The following is an 18,636-nucleotide window of genomic DNA, read 5'->3' as shown; positions in this document are numbered from 1 at the left end:
ACCTGTTCTCCTGTAGGAGTATAGCTCAACTGTACAGCTCCTCGTTGGACACAGTCTCTGACAAAGTGACACCGGATATCAATATGCTTTGACCTATCATGAAACACTGGATTCTCAAAGGGCTTGATGCAACTCTGATTATCGCACATGATCCTGGTCGCCTCCATATTCCTTCTGAATAGGTCAACAAGTAGTTTTCTAAGCCATATGGCCTCACACGAAGTTGTGCTCGCTACCATATATTCTGCCTCAGATGAGCTCAGAGCCACGAACTTCTGTTTCCTACTACACCAAGAAGTCATTCCTGATCCAATGTTGAAACAGTACCCAGAGGTAATTTTCCGATCCACTGAACTTCCTGCCCAATCTGCATCAATAAATCCACTCAACCTGATATCCTTATCCTTGGTGTATAAGATTCCACAATCGATTGTTCCCTGTAAATCACTGAGAACGTGTTTGGTTGTTGCCCAGTGCGCCCTCTTTGGTTCCACCATGAACTGACTGAGGGTGTTGACAACGTAGCAAATGTCTGGCCTGGTATTGACCAGATATATCAAGGACCCTATGAGCTGCCTATATAAGGTGGGATCAACATCCTTGTCTTCTGATGCATCAATCTTCTTCCAGTTAGTGATCATTGGAGTAGCCATGGGTCTACAGTCCTCCATCATGAATCTTTTCAAGATTTCTGTAGCATACCTCCCTTGCCCAAGGAAGATCTCTCCCTTCTGTTGCCAAACTTCCAACCCTAGGAAGTAATGCATACGTCCCAAATCCTTCATATCGAATTCTGTGGCTAGATTCTTCTTCCAGTGTCCAATGAGCCTCAATGATCCTATCCGAAAGAGATCATCCACCTACAACACTAGGATTAGCGACTCGTTCTCTACAACCAGATAGTAGAGATTCGGATCCACGTCACTCTTGACAAATCCCATCTTCTGCAAGTAGCCATCAATTCGACCATACCATGCTCTAGGTGCCTGTTTCAACCCATACAAGGCTTTCTTCAATCTGCATACATGAGACTTCTTCTCATGTGTCTCAAAGCCCACTCGTTGTTCAATGTATACCTCTTCTTCTATTACCCCGTTCACAAACATCGTTTTCACATCCATCTGATGAATCTCCCACCCCATCTGAGCTGCAAGAGATATCAAGGTCCTAATGGATGTATACCCAACTACCAAGGTGAAGGTCTCCTCGTAGTCAATTCCTTCCTTTTGAGCATACCCCTTAGCCACAAACTTGGCCTTGTATTTCTTAACATTGTCGTCTGCATCATATTTTATCTTGTAGATCCATCTTGAACCTACCACTGATCTGTCTTGAGGCCTTGGCACTACGTCCCAGACATCGTTCACCATTATGGAGTTGCACTCCTCTACCATTGCATCTAGCCAAACCTGATGTTGAGCTGCCTCCTCGAAACTGGAAGGCTCCCCATCCTTAGCTACTAATGCCTGCTATCTATCTAGTTGTTTTCGCTCCCTCTTATCATTTCTTGGTGCACCGATGAAGTCCTCTGCATCTCGCAGAATCTGATGAAGTTCCCTGCTAGTTCTTCCTCTGCCAGCAGGTGCTTCAGTTAGCTCCTCCTCCTCATCCTGTGAATCTCCCTGACCCGAGAAACAATTCTTTACTTCCGTTGGTTGAAGAGGCTTAACCAATGGCTCCTCTTTTGACTGCTCCTCGAAAGGCATCTCACGAGATTTTCTGAAGGCCCTGTCCTCCATGAACTTTACATCTCGTCAAACTACTACCTTTCTGGTCCCTGGAAGGTAGATTCTGTATGCCTTAGCATTCTCACTATATCCCACCAAATATCCCTTTTCCGCAATTTGATCCAGCTTCTTCCTCTTTTCCTCGGGTATGCGGCAATATGCTAAACTCCCAAATATCCTTAAGTGACTGACTTCAAGCGTCTTCCCGATGAAAACTTTCTCTGGCGTAATCTTGCCCAACGCCTGATGAGGAGTCATGTTCTGAACATAGACTGCTATGTTGCATGCTTCTGCCCCCAGGAATTTTGGCATATCCTGATCATACATCATGGCCTTAGTTGCTTCTACAATAGTCTTGTTCTTCCTTTCTGCTACTCCATTCTACTTCGGATTGTAGGGAGTTGTCCACTCACTTCTGATGCTCTCCTTAGCACAAAAATCAGTGGCCGATGGCGGCCTTATTAGTCGAGCGTGCTACGCACCCTGTCGGTCCTCACCATCGGAATGGTGAGCCAAGTCCTTATCGACATACTCTCCACCATTATCTGAGCGCAAAACTTTTATTTTCTTTCTAGTCAGATTCTCCACCAGAGACTTGAATTCTTTGAATCAACAGAAAACCTCATCCTTGGTTTTCAGAAAATAAATCCAAGTTTTCCTTGAGTGGTCATCAATGAAGGTAAAGAAATACTCGACACCACTGAGAGCTTTGACGAACATAGGTCCGCAGATATCTGAGTGTATCAATCCTAGTACACTCTTGGCCCTGTGTTTACTCCTAGGAAAAGTTTCCTTGGCATATTTTCCTAGAGCACATCCTCTGCATACATCATCTCGTTCCGTACTCAGATCCAGAACTCCTGTTACAGTGCTTCTAAGAATTCTCAGAGCTCCATGGTGCAAATGACCCATTCTTTTGTGCCCTAGTTCATTCAAGTCCTTGTCTCCATGACTGCCTATTAGTGCCATTGGTGATTCTATTTGTAATCTATACAACCTGTTACTTTTGATCCCGATCTACACTTTCTTTTTACAGCTCAAGTGTTTGACGTATACCTTCTCATTGATGAAGTAGACGTCATAGCCCTTGCCTTGAAATTGCGACACGTAAAGTAAGTTCATCCCCAATCCTGGTACATGCAGCACATTTGTAGCACGAAACCGTTCTCCCGATTTTGTTTGAAAAACTAAGGTACCCTTCCTTACTGGAGTACATTTTGCCTTGTTCCCCATGGTGATCTGAAAGTTCATCTTCTCTTCTCGATATTCTGAGAAACATTCCCTGATTCTCGTCATATGCCAAGAGGCTCCACTGTTTATATACCATACTTCTGATGATGCAGAACTAGTCATACAAGCCACTTCTTCTTTGAGCCTGGAAGTCAACATAGAGAAATCGAAATCTCTATCTCTTGTGCAATCTTCTGAAAATCTGTGCAAGTCCCCTGACGTGGATGCCCTTGCATCATGGTCTCGACCCATAACTGATTTTCCCTTCCTGTCTCTGATTACTTGCTCTAATACGATGTGAAATTCTATCACTGCAACGTCTGATTTACTTTGCCTACTTATTCTTCAATAAGTTATTTATGAAATTCCTTCAATAAACACTAAAAATAAATTATGTTGCAAATATCACATCGTAATACAGAAACAAACACATGCACGAGAATCAACACATCGACACAGATATTTTGGACAATAGTCCCCGGAAAAACCCAATGTGGGAAAACCGGTGGAGCAAGGGAGGATTTTATTATTCAGCAATTCTTCAGTACAACAAGGTGCCAAAGTGGCTTACCCACAGAGAGAAAAATTCTCCAGCACTTCTCCCAGTCCCAGCGTTCTCCAGCACTTCTCCCAGTCCCAGCGTCAGCTTGGCTGACCTCAGCGTCGCTCACAGACACTCTGTGTCAGCCCCTGCTTGACTGCGTCAGCCCTGGGCCTCTCTGCATCACCCACACAGGCCCTCTTAGTGACTGATCAATCACCTGCTGCCTCTGTGTCTACCTAAAATGCTCTGCATCTGCCTCTCCTCCATCTGCGCTGGTCTCCAGTGGCTAATCCCGACTCTCTGTTCTGTACTTGCTGCCTCCTGCTACTCACCAGACCACTAGTTCGAATTTCTCAACTAACTCTGCTCCAGAAATTGAACTGACTGGTCTCCCTCTGTGTGTCCTCCAATTGACCCTGAAGCCTCTTCTTATACTTTTCTCGTTGACAAATCAACGACCGAGATTAAGTCCCTAATCAATGGCTAAGATTAACTCTGGCTTGATCCATGACTTTTGGACCCTTCTAAAACAGTTTTATATTAATTCACTTTAATATTTTATTTTCCCTAAGTTGAGACTTAGGGACTCCATTAAAAATATCAATTATTTTAGTATCTCCCAAACTGCTTAGAATCTGCCTAAACCATTTCTGGGTATTAGAGATCTCATGTGCTTTAGCCTCTCCACCATTTTCATGGCTAGAGCACATTCCATGCTATCCCAAATCAACACTCCCTCTTAGCGAGGACTGTGCTCTAGTAATACTCCACACTGAGTATTACTCTGATCATACCGCATCAAAACCTGTGCTGATGCTAAGCCTCCCTGCCTAACATCCTTTGCACTGCTACATCCTGTATTGTTGCCCATGGCTCTATCACTGCCATTGCTACATCTGTACTGCAACTCCCTCTGCATCTGTGTTGTTGCTGATCCATCCTCCCAACACTGCATCTACATTGCAAACTCCTCCTCATCATGTTGCATCGTGCTACTGCTGACTGCTACTGTACTGCAACATCATACCCATTTCTGCTACTGAAATGGATTCTTTATCATCCCCATCTTCTCCCTAAAATAATCAAACTTGGTTCTTCCAAGGGCCTTGGTAAGGATGTTTCCCACCTATTCTCCTGTAGGAGTGTAGCTCAACTGTACAGCTCCTTGTTGGACACAGTCTCTGACAAAGTGACACCAGATATCAATATGCTTTAACGGACCGTGAAACACTGCATTCTCACAGAGCTTGATGCAACTCTGATTATCACACATGATCCTGGTCGCCTCCATCTTTCTTCTGAATAGGTTCACAAGCAGTTTTCTAAGCCATATGGCCTCGCACGAAGCTTTACTTGCGGCCATATATTCTGCCTCAGTTGAGCTCACAGCCACGGATTTTTGTTTCCTACTACACCAGGAGGTCGTTCCTGATCCAATGTTGAAACAGTACCTAGAGGTACTTTCAGATCCACTGAACTTCTTGCCCAATCCGCATCAGTAAACCCACTCAATCTGATATCCTTACCCCTGGTGTATAAGAGTCCATAATCGACTATTCCCTGTAAATACCTGAGAACATGTTTGGTTGTTGCCCAGTGCGCCCTCTTCGGCTCCACCATGAACTGATTGAGAATGTTGACACCGTACCAAATGTCTAGTCTGGTATTGACCAGATACATCAGGGACCCTATGAACTATCTGTATAAGGTGGGATCAACATCTTTGTCTTCTGATGCATCAATCTTCTTCCAGTTGGTTATCATTGGAGTAGCCATGGGTCTACATGTTGGAATTTCTAAGTCTAACTGTTAGAAACCCTTCATGTACTTTACTGATTTATTCCTGCCTACTTGTTCTGTTAATTAACAAGTTATTTACCATGTAAATACTGAAAATAAATACAAGTACATGCTCCACACATTACAGATCATCAACTGAAGGAAACACAACAAGCACACAAGTGACTGTTGTTTTTGGACCAGTGTCCCCGGAAAAACCCAATGCGGGAAAACCGGTGCAGTTATCTAAGGGTTTGATTTATTAAGTAGTTTTAGAATACAATCTAGGTGCCAAATCCGGCATACCCAACAAAGAAAACTCTCGGCAGTAGTACCTCTCCTTTGTAAACAGATGCTTCGGCTAAAACCCCGGATAAACACTCCGGCAGCTCCTCAGCTCCAATCTGCCCCACGAAAAACCCCAACATCAACCTCTAGGGACTGCGTCAGCCTCTTCTATCCTCTGCGTCAGCTTTCCCGGCAGTTTCAGCTTCTGCGTCAGCTTTCCCGACTGTTCCGACAGTCCCTGGTTGTTCCGGCAGTTACAGCAGTTCTGGCTTCTGCCCTCTGCGTCAGCGTTCACGGCTGTTCCGGCAGTTTCGGCTTCTGCCCTCTACGTCAGCTTTCTCGGCAGTTCCGACAGTTCCCGACAGTTCTGGCTTCTGCCCTCTGCGTCAGCTTTCCCGGCTGTTCCGTTGATCCTCCCGGCACTATCTCTGCCTCTCTGCTTCTTTATTCACTGCCCCTCAGCTGCAACTCGGATCACTCTCTCAACTTTCTCAACAAGCCCAGCCCCAGAAAGTTGAAATCTTGATCTCTTGGTGTACCCTCCAAGTGACCCTCAAGCCTCTCTTATACTTTTCTCATTGACATATCAACGGCCAAGATTAAGTCCCTAATCTACAGCTAAGATTAGATCTGGCTTGATCCATGTCTTTTGGACCATTCTAACACAGTATTATATTAATTCACATTAATATTTTAATTTCCCTGACTCCATTAAAAATATTAATTATTTTAATACATCCCAAACTGTTTAGAATATGCCCAAACCTTTTCTGGGTATTGTAGATGTCATGTGCCCTAACCTCTCCACCAAATTTCGTGGCTAGAGCACATCAAATGCTACCCCAAATCAACACTCCCTCTTAGCGAGGATTGTGCTCTAGCAATACTCCTTACTGAGTATCACCTTGATCATCTGGCACTGGTACCTGTGCTGATGCTAGGCCTGCTGCCCAACATCCTCTACACTGTTGCATCCTGTACTGCTGCCCATGGCCCTTCCACTGCCACTATTGCATCCGTAATGCAACTCCCTCTGCATCCATGTTGTTTCCCATGGCCCTACCACTACCACTGCTACGTCTCCATTGCATCTCCTCTCATCATGTTGCATCGTGCTGCCCATAGCACTACCACTGCTAATTGTTGCACTGCAACTCAGTTACTGAGAAGTAAGTAACTGATCTCTCAACTCCGACATCTCTGTCAAGCTAAAGACACCCACGATGCTGAAACTCCCTCTGTCGCTGACAAGTGCTCCCTCTCTGACCTCTGCGCCACTGCAACTACTCCATGCATCTCGCACCATTGCACACCTCTATGTGCCATCCTGCACTGGTGCAACACTCCCGTGCTTCTCGCACTACTGCCTCACGCTGTCCTGGGAATCCTGCACTGGTGCAACACTCCCATGCTTCTCGCACTACTGCCTCACGTTGTCCTGGGAATCCTGCACTGTATCACTCTTTGTCGCTTCATCTGCATCCGTCTCTACCTACATCCGCCAGTCCTGCTACTCCTCTTCGAGGCTCCCGTAGCAATGTATAATCTAATAGGTTGGGTACCTCAAGGATCCTGCCCCTCATCGCCTATAGTCCTCCTGACTATAGCTTGATGTCTCCCCACTTCTTCTCAAGTGGCACATGAGCATTCATGGCACACAGAACATACAGGATCCTGGCCTTCCAAATGACATAGTTGGATGCTCCGCCCAACCTGTCCTAATCCCTCAGTCCATTCATGGCCATCTCGTTGCTCTTCTGTGTCGACTCCTCCGATTCTCTCTACTTCCCGCCTGGAAGTTCTTGGTTCGACTCCTGCTGAGTCTCCCTACTTCCTGTCTGGAAGTTCTTAGTTCGACTCCTCCAAGTCTCTCTACTTCCCATCTGGAAGTTCTCGGTTCGACTCCTGCTGAGTCTCTCTACTTCCCGCCTGGAAGTTCCGGATTTGACTCCTATTGAGTCTCTCTACTTCCCATTTGGAAGTTCTCTTCTGGACTCCCTCTGAGTCCCGATTTCCCTCCTGGAAATCCTTCTGCCAACCATCAAGTTGCCCCTCTCCGATCGTCTGTGCAACTGCAACACTAATCCGGATTCCTTGGCTAGAAATCTACCTCGAAAACAACTCCCTCTACCTTGGCCTTGCCCTGTTAGGTACTGTTTTGACTACAGTAACCCACCAGCCTCACTTTGCAACTTATCCACAGCCTCCTAGCAAGAAAACCGGTGCAGCTATCTGAGGGTTTGATTTATTAAGCATTTTCATAATACAATCTAGGTGCCAAATCTGACATACCCAACAGAGAAAACTCTCGACAGTAGTACCTCTCCTTCGGAGACAAATGCTCTGGCCAAAACCCCAGATAAACACTCCGACAGCTCCTCAGCTCCAATTTGCCCCACGAAAAACCCCAGCATCAGCCTCTAGGGACTACATCAGACTCTTCTACCCTCTACGTCAACTTTCCCGATAGTTCCGGTTGTTCCCGACAGTTCCGGCTTCTACCCTCTGCATCAACTTTCCCCATTGTTCCGGCAGTTCCGATTGTTCCCAGCAGTTCCGGCTTCTGCCCTCTGCGTCAGCTTTCCCGACTACTCCAGGCAATTCCCGATAGTTCCAGCTTCTGCCCTCTCTGTCAGCTTTCCCGGTTGTTCCGGCAGTTCCGACTTCTGCCCCCTGCGTCAACTTTCCCGATTGTTCTGCTGATCCTCCCAGCACTATCTCTGCCTCTCTGCTTTTGTATTCACTACCCCTCAGCTGCAGCTCCGATCACTCTCTCAACTTTCTTAGCAAACCCAACCCCAGAAAGTCGAAATCTTGATCTCTTGGTGTACTCTCCAAGTGACCCTCAAGCCTCCTCTTATACTTTTCTCGTTGACATATCAACGGCCGAGATTAAGTCCCTAATCAACGGTTATCATTAGATCTAGCTTGATCCATGTCTTTTGGACCATTCTAACACAGTTTTATATTAATTCACATTAATATTTTAATTTCCCTAAGTTTAGACTTAGGAAATCCATTAAAAATATTAATTATTTTAATATCTCCCAAACTGTTTAGAATCTGCCCAAACCCTTTATGGGTATTGGAGATATCATGTGCCCTAACCTCTCCACCAAATTTCGTCGATAGAGCACATCCGACGCTACCCCAAATCAACACTACAGTCCTCCATCTTGAATCTCTTCAGGATTTCTGTAGCATATCTCCCTTGCCCAAGGAAGATCTCCCCCTTTTGCTACCGAACTTCCAACCCCAGGAAATAAATTTGTCCCAAATCCTTCATGTCGAACTCCGCGACTAGATTCTCCTTGTAGTCCCCTATGAACCTGGATGATCCTGTCAGGAAGAGATCATCCACAAATAATGTTATGCTCTTAACCTGCAAAAAGATACCCAAATACAAAATATGCGAAGAAAGATATCCAGAACATAGAATAGTGAGAGACAACAACAAAATTTTATTATTAAGAAAGCAATGTTCACTGGCCTCTTCGAGGGGGCAACCTCCAATAGAGCAGAGCTCGATACAAAAATAAGACACGATGCTCCTCGCAGGGAGTCTCTATCCTTTATATATGACTCATACATGCAATACCATGGGTTTTATTAATACCATCTATCTAATACCATGGCCCATTTGCAACTAACTATGGTCCCGTCATTAATTGCGGGTTAACCACTTACAATTATTAATATGGGCTTTATTGACTCTTTACTATGACTCGATCCCACTACATAAATAAGGGGGTTAGGGTGGGACCCTAACATGCCCTCCCCCTTAAGAATAGCCTTGTCCTCAAGGCTGAAGCTGCGGAAACTGCTGAAGAATAGTGGCTGGTTCCCAAGTTGCATCTTCCGGAGAGGTGTCTTTCCACTTGACGAGAACTTCCCTAATCATGCGGCCACGCAGGTGCCTTTCTCGTGTGTCTAGGACATGTTCAGGTTGGAGCCAGATTGACCCTTCCTCGTGGAAAACTGGATGGATTTTTGCAGTAGGCGACAAAGCCAGCTTGTAGGCTACTTCTCCAATGCGCTGAAGTACTTGATATGGTCCGTAGAATTTTGGAGATAGTTTCTGACAACCCTTGTCTTTGAGTGATGTTTGCTTATATGGTTGCAGCCTCAAAAAGACCTGATCCCCTTCTTGAAATTGGCGCTCTGAGCGATGCTGATCTACCTGTTGCTTCATGCGGTTTTGAGCTTGATGAAGATTCTCTCTAAGATGGGCGAGCATGGTTGCGCGGTTTTGTAGGAGTTGATCCACTGCTTGTACCTTTGAGCACCCCTTGATATAAGAAGTAGGAGAAGGAGGGAGTTGACCATATACTGCTTCATAGGGAGTCATTTTGGTGGTGGCATGATAGTTGGTGTTATACCACCATTCAACCAGAGGTAACCACTGTACCCAAAGATGTTGCTTTTCTGAAGTGAAACACCTAAGGTAGGTTTCCAGACATTTGTTGACGGCTTCATTTTGACCATCTGTTTGTGGATGATAAGAAGTACTGAGTTTTAGTTCGGTGCCTTGTATCCTGAAGAGTTCCTACCAAAAATTACTGGTGAAGATCGGGTCGCGATCGAACACAATAGAAGTGGGCATGCCATGCAATTTCAAGATCTGATCCATGAAAGATTGAGCGACCAAAGTCGGTGTAAACGGGTGGGGTAGGGCGCAAAAATGAGCATACTTCGAAAGTCTGTCCACAACCACCATGATGACTGACTTGTTTCCTGACTTTGGAAGACCTGTAATGAAATCCATAGAAACCTCCGTCCATATTGCTGTCGGGATAGGCAACGGTTGTAATGTGCCTGGTGCTTTGACGGTCTCCCCTTTGTGGCGTTGACAGACATTGCATTCTGCTACAAAAGTAAGGATGTCCTTTTTCATGCCTGTCCAAAAAATGATCTTCTGGTGCGAGCATACGTCTTCTGAAAGCCTGAATGTCCTGCAATGGGGGATGAGTGCAATTCTGCCAAAATGCGACTTTTGAGGGTGGATGTTGGTGATATTACGACTCTGTCCCTGTAGCGAAGAATCTCATCCTGCCACGAGTAGCCCTTGGTGGAATTTGGATCCGCCTGCAATTGAGAAATGAGTTGGGAGAGCCCGAGATGTGAAAACCATTCCCTGCGAGCCTCTTCAATCCATTCTGGAATGGGAAGGGAAATTGCTAACAGGGTACTTCCCTCAAATTGGCGAGATAATGCATCTGCTACACTATTTTCTTGTCCTTTCTTGTAAATGATCTCATAATCATATCCCAGCATTTTGGCGAGCCATTTATTTTGTTGTGGGGAGGATAGGCGTTGCTCCAAAAAATATTTAAGACTGTGATGGTCTGTGCGGATTTGGAAACGTCGCCCCAATAAGTAAGGTCGCCAGGTCTCTACTGCATGTAAAATGGCCATCATTTCCTTCTCATAGGTAGATTGGCCCAGATTCTTCCCACTTAGTTGTTGGCTTGTGAAGGCCAAAGGTCGCCCTTCCTGCATTAAGACCGCCCCAATACCCGTACCCGAAGCATCACATTCAATGACAAAAGATTTGGTGAAGTCAGGGAGTGCTAAGACTGGAGTGGAACACATGGCATTTTTGAGAGCTGTAAATGCCTGTTGTGCGTCCTCATTCCAGAAGAATGAATTTTTCTTCAGGAGTTGAGTGAGGGGCTTCGCTATGCGACCATAATTGCGGACAAATTTGCGATAATAGCCTGTGAGACCCAAAAATCCTCTCAAGCTCTTCAAGGTCTTAGGTTGAGGCCAATCCTGCATTGCCTGGATCTTTTTGGGGTCCACCTTGACACCTTCACGCCCCACAATGTGGCCCAAATACTCAACTTCTTCCATGCCAAACGAACACTTGGACATCTTAACAAATAATTTATGCTTGCGGAGCAGTTGCAAGAGTAGATCTACATGCTGAAGATGTGCGGCCCAAGTGCAACTATAGATGAGGATGTCATCGAAGAAGACAAGGACAAATTTCCTGAGATATGGTTTGAGAAGGTGGTTCATAAGGCTCTGAAAGGTAGATGGGGCATTACAAAGACCGAATGGCATGACCAGGAACTCATAATGGCCTTCATGAGTTCGGAAAGCAGTCTTTGGAATGTCGACTTCCTTCATGCGAATTTGGTGGTAGCCTGAGCGAAGATCCAGCTTAGTGAAGAATTGAGCTCCATTGAGTTCATCCAGCAAATCATCAACCACCAGGATGGGAAATTTATCTTTCACTGTCAACTTATTGAGGGCCCTGAAGTCTGGACACATCGCCACTCCCCATCTTTCTTGAGCACCATGACCACCGGTGATGAATAAGGACTAATGCTGGGACGAATGACACTTGCTTCCAAAAGTTCCTTGATTATTTTTTCTATTTCATTCTTTTGGGTGAACGGATATCTGTATGGGCGCACATTTGGGGGTTGGGCCCCTGGAACCAAGGTGATGCTATGATCATGTTCCCCTCTCGAGGGTGGAAGCTCATGAGGCTTGTCAAAGACCGGCAGATGGTTATTTAAAATCTGTTGCATCTCAGGATGAATCGGCAGAGACTTGGTTTCGACTGCCTGGATGGCATTAAATTGAGCTATAACTCCATGATGGCCCTTTTTTAGCAATTTTTCCATCCTATGCGAGCTGATGATAGAGGGAGCTCCTGCCTGGAGTCCACGGAGGGTATGTGTGGAGTTGTTCTGCTTAAAACTCATATATAACTCCTGGAAATCCATTGTGATTGGCCCAAGGGTGCAAAGCCATTCAGCACCGAGGACAATGTCGCACCCTCCCATGTGTATGGCAAACATGTGGGTCTTCAACTGATAATCCCCCATTTGAAGTTTGACATTTTCACAGCGGCCTTCACATTTCATTGTACCCCCATCTGCAATTTGGACTTGGAAGTTAGAAACTGCTCGTACAAAACAATGCACTGCTTCCGCGACTTTTTGATGGATGAAATTATGTGTACTTCCACTATTAATCAAGACTACTACTGGGCGATGTTTAATAAAACCTCTGATTTTGAGAGTTTGAGGTGAAGAAATCCCAACCAAAGCATGCAACGAAATAACAGGTTCGTTGGGGACATTGTCCTTTTGGTTGTCCTCTTCTACCGCCTCATGTTCCTCCAGTGGTGGATCTTCCTCCGATGAGCTGTAATCAGTGGCATCAATTTGAAAAAATTTGGGCTCCTTGCATTTATGACCTGGGGAGTATTTTTCATCACAGTTGTAACATAATCCTCGCTTTCTTATTTCAGCCATTTTTGCAGGTGACACCTTTTGAACCTTAAGTGTTTGAGTCGTGCTGTGAGCCTGTGGGGGGCGACCCTTAGCTGTGAAATTTGGGTGACTGTACTGGGCTACTAACGCACGTTCCACGTTACGAGCTACCTTGCAAGCCTCCATCCATGTGGGAGGGTGGTGCAGTAGGACGTGGGCTTTTATGGCTTCTTTAAGACAGCTGATAAAACATTCCGTGTAGAACACATCTGAGAGACCCCTAGTGCGGAAGGCTAAGGCTTCAAAGGCTGTAACATATTCATCCACTGTGCCAGTCTGTCGGAGCTTAGTAAGACGACCCAGAAAAGAAGATTCCTGGTCAAAGCGGTCTGTAAGAGCTTTTTTGAAGGTGGTCCAAGTCACAAAAGGTCCATTGCAACATTGATGCCATTCCCACCATTGCCACCTTTCACTGTCCAAGTACATGCTCCCCACCATAAGCTAAGTCTCATTATCTAAGATGTTATTCAGATTGAAATACTGCTCCAATTGTGCTATCCATGTTGCCGAGTGAGAACCATCAAATTTATGCATATCCAACTTGGGAGGTTGCGGACGGGATTGTTGGTGGGGGCCCCAGAGGTGAAGAGAGCGGCTAGACTCACCCTCACTGTGTCCATTGCCAATATACGCCTCCTCGTGGGCTTCCTCCTTGCCCTTCGGAATTATGCTAGTTAGTCTGTCAAGTTGAAGTTGGAGGGATTGCAAGGTTTGTTCTAGTTTGTCCATCCTCTCATTGGCCATAGCTTGAGCTCTAGTTTCTACCATGCACCGACCTGATGTTCTTGAAATTTGGGACCGCCCAAAAAAAAATTTCACTAAGAATTGAATGGTACCACCGTGCTCAGCTCGTCGTCCTGATTCTGATGGGCTAGATCACCAATAAGCGCCCCGGAAGATCTCAAACTTTTTTTTTTACTCCTTCCTTAGGAATACTGCAGTAACCGAATCCTCAAAATGTCAATGCTGCCAAAAGTCCTGCGAAAATCATGCCCCGGTATAGGAACCCCACACAACTACTCAGATTCGGTGGATCTGAGAGATCTGAATGGCGGATCGGATAGCTCTGAGCGGCGGAACAGATTGCTGCTGCGGATCTGATGGATCTAATAGATCGGAATGGCTGGTCGGAACTGCGGGACTGATGTCTGCTGTTGCTGCACCCCTTTGCGCGAGTGGATCTGGCAGAGATGATGCGTGATCCCAAGATAGAAAAGGGAACTATGGTCTCGAGGAGTGTCAGGTGCTACAGATCGCAATATACATAAGGGTCTGACAGTAGTACTCGGCCCAATGTTTCAGGGCTCTAACTAAGGAGGATCAACCGTACCCTTAGCCGTACAACCCGACTACCCTATCGTACGGGCGAGTAATCTCTCTAAGTGCTGTTCTTGGTGTACTGTAGCAGCAAGACGGCCGACGGTTTATCTATGGCGAGGTTGCAGAGGAGCTAAGGGGCTTCCGATATACCCAGAAGGTACTTGGAAGACAGTTCGTACGCGGTTCTGTCTAATGCACTACTACTTGAAGGGTTACCCACTGGGGTTACAAGGGAGTCCAACAAGCGTGACCACCTCTTGTATTTCCTGCGTGCATGCCTCCCCAAATCCGCAGGTTTATGCGCTCAACGACATATCCCGTGGTTTAAAGACGTCGGAACACGTCTCTAGCCAAAAAAAAAATTGCTAAGAAATGGAGATCCCACTGGCCCTGGAAAGTGCTCTGATACCACTTGTTATGCTCTTAACCTGCAAAAAGATACCCAAATACAGAATATGCGAAGAAAGATACCCAGAACATAGAATAGTGAGAGACAACAGCAAATATTTTATTATTCAGAAAGCAATGTTCACTGGCCTCTTCGAGGGGGCAACCTCCAATAGAGCAGAGCTCGATACAAAAATAAGACACGATGCTCCTCGCAGGGAGTCTCTATCCTTTATATATGACTCATACATGCAATACCATGGATCAATACCATGGGTTTTATTAATACCATCTATCTAATACCATGGCCCATTTGCAACTAACTATGGTCCCGTCATTAATTGCGGGTTAACCACTTACAATTATTAATATGGGCTTTATTGACTCTTTACTATGACTCGATCCCACTACATAAATAAGGGGGTTAGGGTGGGACCCTAACATATAATACTAAGATTAGAGGCTCATTCTCTACAACCAGATAGTAGAGATTTGGATCTGCGTCACTCTTGACAAATCCCATTTTCTACAAGTAGCCATCAATTCTCCCATACCATGCTCTAGGTGCTTGTTTCAGCCCATACAAGGCTTTCTTCAATCTGCATACATGAGACTTCTTCTCATGTGTCTCAAAGCCCTCTAGTTGTTCAATGTATACCTCTTCTTCTATCACACCATTCAGAAATGTCGTTTTGACATCCATCTGATGAATCTCCCACCCCATCTGTGCTGCAAGAGATATCACGGTTCTAATAGATGTATACTTGGCTACCGGGGCGAAGGTCTCTTCGTAGTCAATTCCTTCCTTCTGAGCATACCCCTTAGCCACAAACCTGGTTTTGTATTTCTCAACACTGTCGTCTGCAGCGTATTTAATCTTGTAGATCCATCTCGAACCTACCACTAATCTGTCTTGAGGCCTTGGCACTACCTCCCAGACATCGTTCACCATTATGGAGTTGTACTCCTCTACCATCGCATCCAGCCAAACTTGATGTTGAGCTGCCTCCTGAAAATTGGCAGGCTCCCCATCCTGAGCTACTAATGCCTAATATCTATCTGGCTATTTTCGCTCCCTCTTATTGTTCCTTGGCGCACCGATGAAGTCCTCTGCATCTCGCAGAATCTGACGAAGTTCCCTGCTCGTTCTTCCTCTGCCAGTAGGTGCTTCTGTTAGCTCCTCCTCATCCTGTGATTCTTCCTGACCCGAGGAAGAATTCTTTTCTTCCGTTGGTTGAAGAGGTTTGACCAACGATTCCTCTTTTGACTGCTCCTCAGAAGGCATTTCTCGAGATTTTCTGAAAGCCATGTCTTCCATGAACTTCACCTCTCATTGAACTACTACCTTCCTGCTCCCTGGAAGATAGATTCTATATGCCTTAGCGTTCTTGCTATATCCCACTAGATATCCTTTCTCTGCAGTTTGATCCATCTTCTTCTTCTTTTCCTCGGGTATGTTGCAATATGCTAAGCTCCCAAATATCCTTAAATGACTTACTTCAGGTGTCTTCCCCATGAAGACTTTCTCTGGAGTAATCTTGCCCAATGCCCGATGAGGAGTTCTATTCTGAACATAGACTGTTGTGTTGCATGCTTCTGCCCATAGGAATTTTGGCATATCCTAATCATACATCATGGCCCTAGCTGCTTCTACAATAGTCCTGTTCTTTCTTTCTGCTACTCCATTCTGCTCCGGATTGTACGGAGCTGTCAACTCTTTTCTGATGCCCTCATTAGCGCAAAAATCAGTTAAGTCCTTATCGACATACTCTCCACCATTATCTAAGCACAAAACTTTTATTTTCTTCCCAGTCAAATTCTCCACCAGAGCCTTGAACTCTTTGAATCGATAGAAAACCTCGTCCTTGGTTTTCAGAAAATAAATCCAAGTTTTCCTTGAGTGGTCACCAATGAAGGTAAAGAAGTACTTGGCACCACTAAGAGCTTTAGTGGACATGGATCCGTAGATATCTGAGTGTATCAATCCTAGTACACTCTTGGCCCTGTTTTTACTTCTAGGAAATGTTGCCTTGGCATACTTTCCTAGAGCACATCCTCTGCATACATGATCTCGTTCTGTACATCCTCTGATTAGGAATTTTGGCATATCCTAATCATACATCATGGCCCTAGCTGCTTCTACAATAGTCCTGTTCTTTCTTTCACTACTCCATTCTGCTCCGGATTGTACGGAGCTGTCGACTCTTTTCTGATGCCCTCCTTAGCGCAAAAATCAGTGAAGTCCTTATCGACATACTCTCCACCATTATCTAAGCACAAAACTTTTATTTTCTTCCCAGTCAAATTCTCCACCGGAGCCTTGAACTCTTTGAATCGATATGAAACCTCGTCCTTGGTTTTCAGAAAATAAATCCAAGTTTTCCTTGAGTGGTCACCAATGAAGGTAAAGAAGTACTTGGCACCACTAAGAGCTTTAGTGGACATGGATCCGTAGATATCTGAGTGTATCAATCCTAGTACACTCTTGGCCCTGTTTTTTACTTCTAGGAAATGTTGCCTTGGCATACTTTCCTAGAGCACATCCTCTGATACATCATCTCGTTCTGTACTAAGATCCGGAACCCCTGTTACAGTGCTCCTGAGAATTCTCAGAGCCCCATGGTGCAAATGTCCTATTATCCTGTGCCATAGTTCGTTCAAATCCTTGTCTCCATGACTGTCTATTAGTGCCATTGGTGATTCTAGTTGTAGTTTGTACAACCTGTTACTTTTGATCCCGATCGACACTTCTAGCTCGGGTGTTTGACGTATACTTTCTCCTTGATGAAGAAAACGTCGTAGCCTTTTCCTTGAAGCTGTGACACGGAAAGTAAGTTCATCCCCAACCCTAGTACATGCAGCACATTGGTAGCACGGAACCGCTCTCCCGTTTCTGTTTGAAAAACTACGGTACCCCTCCCTACTGGAGTACATTTTGCCTTGTTCCCATGGTGATTTGAAAGTTCATCTTTTCCTCCTGATAATCTGAGAAACATTCCCGGATTCCTGTCACATGCAAAGAGGCCCCACTGTCTATATACCATACCTCTGATGATGCAGAGTTAGTCACATGAGCCACTTCTTCTCCCAGCCTGGAAGCCAACATAGAGAAATCGAAATCACTTTCTCTTGTGCAATTTTCTGAAAATCTGTGCGAGTCTCCTGACGTTTCTACTACAGGGCCAGAAATATGATAACAGAGCCAGAAGAGGTTTCTACTACTTTTCAGAAAGAGGATAATACTAAGCAAACCATTCTGGAGGCATAATAAACTCAACAAAACCTAAAGTTAAAGGTGTACAATTCCCTGGGCCAACCACCACGCCTTCTTGTATTGCACAAGAACACATTTTTGGATTAAGGGCAGGCATAGTAGTAGACACAAATCTATAGCACACAGTAGTTCGAAGTTGTGCTATGTCAAAACCTTGACTCATGTCATAGCCACTTATTTGGATATAAGCTTGTAAAAGGTCATTAATATGTCTATCAATTAAGGAGATAGAATATCTGGGAACAACTGATGACCAGGCTGCACCATTATGCAAGGGTGCTTGAAATCCACCTATTAAAGCATCTTGAAATTTATTATGCCTTGAATTAACGACGCAGGCTAGACAAGAAACATTCAATCCAAGTCTGATTAGGGGATTTATGACAAATTGAATAAGTCCCAAACGAATATATCTGTATCCTTTTTCTAAACCCCATTCAATATCTTCAAGACGGAGTAAGGGCACTTGATAGACTTGTTTATTTACATCCACGAGAACATTCACACAGCAATATCTAATAAGATTTGCAGCCTTGAAATCAAACATGGATAGATTATAAATCTTATCAGACTCTATTTTGGATAATGTCCAATTACGAATAGGCTCAAATTCTTGTGCAATAATATGAGCAAGATATATTGGATCCTTGCTACTTGAAACAATCAACTTAGATATCCACTTCCTAGAATATTTCTGAGTTTCAACATCAACAAAGAAATCAAATGAGGCCATTATGAAAGTTCAACTGCTTATCAAGCTCCCAATATCAAGCAATATAAGGACCAGGAAACCAGGCG

The 18,636-nt window shown here is 44.9% G+C and overlaps 1 protein-coding gene across 5 annotated transcripts in view; it reads right to left on the bottom strand.

Annotated features, from left to right (window-relative positions):
* LOC149146558 (inner nuclear membrane protein HEH2-like) overlaps window positions 1–18,636 on the bottom strand; it is a 299,948-nt gene that overhangs the window by 157,286 nt on the left and 124,026 nt on the right. The window lies entirely within an intron of this gene.

Source organism: Pinus tabuliformis, chromosome X (assembly GCF_031772625.1).
Source record: "Pinus tabuliformis cultivar Carrire ecotype Pingquan chromosome X, CPIR1, whole genome shotgun sequence".
NCBI classification, from domain to species: domain Eukaryota; kingdom Viridiplantae; phylum Streptophyta; class Pinopsida; order Pinales; family Pinaceae; genus Pinus; species Pinus tabuliformis.
This window is presented reverse-complemented; position numbering and strand designations above follow the sequence as displayed.